This window comes from Numenius arquata, unplaced genomic scaffold, assembly GCF_964106895.1.
Source record: "Numenius arquata unplaced genomic scaffold, bNumArq3.hap1.1 HAP1_SCAFFOLD_1387, whole genome shotgun sequence".
NCBI lineage: Eukaryota > Metazoa > Chordata > Aves > Charadriiformes > Scolopacidae > Numenius > Numenius arquata.
This window is the reverse complement of record NW_027415562.1, coordinates 19,515-20,736: the sequence shown is the minus strand read 5'-3', so window position 1 is coordinate 20,736 and position 1,222 is coordinate 19,515. Positions and strand designations below refer to the sequence as shown.

General features: G+C 59.9%; 1 non-coding gene across 1 annotated transcript; it reads right to left on the bottom strand.

Moving 5' to 3' along the window:
- Positions 1-201: 201 nt before the first annotated feature.
- Positions 202-283, bottom strand: TRNAL-AAG (transfer RNA leucine (anticodon AAG)). The gene has a single exon. It is a non-coding gene; the product is annotated as a tRNA-Leu (tRNA).
- Positions 284-1,222: the final 939 nt, after the last annotated feature.

Sequence of the window (1,222 nt, the reverse complement as noted above, 5' to 3'; positions counted from 1 at the left end):
GAGAGGAAAAAGAAGAGGAGGAGGAGAAGGAGGAGAAACAGGAGGAAGAAGAGGAGGGATGAAGGGGAGGAAGAGGAGAAAGCAGAGGAGGAAGAGGAAAAGGAGAAACAGGAGGAGGAAGAGGGGGAGGAGGAGTGGGAAAACGAGGAGGAAGAGTAGGGAGGAAGGAGGGGGGGAAAGAAAAAGGAAGGGGAGGTTTCCTGGCAGCGGTGGGATTCGAACCCACGCCCCCGAAGAGACTGGAGCCTTAATCCAGCGCCTTAGACCGCTCGGCCACGCTACCGGCATGGGGGCACCGCCCCCCCCCGAGCCTCGCTCTGCTCTGCAGCTCCCGCCTCATCCTCAGCTCCATCCCAGTCCATCCCAGTTCATCCCAGTCCATCCCAGTCCCATCCCACCCCATCCCAGTCCATCCCAGTCCATCCCAGTCCACCCAATCCCATCCCACCCCATCCCAGTCCATCCCAGTCCACCCCAATCCCACCCCAATCCATCCCAGTCCATCCCAGTCTATCCCACCCCATCCCAGTCCATCCCAATCCCACCTCAATCCTGTCCCAGTCCATCCCAGTCCACCCCAATCCCATCCCAGTCCATCCCACCCTAATCCCAGTCCATCCCAGTCTACCCCAATCCCACCCCAATCCGATCCCACCTCAATCCCAGTCCATCCCACCCCATCCCAATCCGATCCCTGTCCACCCCAGTTCATCCCATCCCATTCCATCCCATCCCAGTCCATCCCAATCCCACCTCAATCCCATCGCAGTCCATCCCAGTCCACCCCAATCCATCCCACCCCAATCCCAGTCCATCCCACCCCATCCCAGTCCACCCCAGTTCATCCCACCCCAATCCCAGTCCATTCCAGTCCACCCCAATCCCACCCCAATCCAATCCCAGTCCATCCCAATCCCAACCCAATCCCATCCCAGTCCATCCCAGTCCACCCCAATCTCCCCCCAAACCCATCCCAATCCCAGTCCACCCCAATCCCACCCCAATCCATCCCACCCCAATCCCAGTCCATCCCAGTTCATCCCATCCCGTCCCATCCCATCTCATCCCATCCCAGTCCATCCCAGTCCACCCCAATCCCACCCCAATCCATCCCACCCCAATCCCAGTCCATCCCATCCCAGTCCATCCCAGTTCATCCCACCCCATCCCAGTCCATCCCAGTCTACCCCAATCCCACCCCAATCCCATCCCATCCCATCCC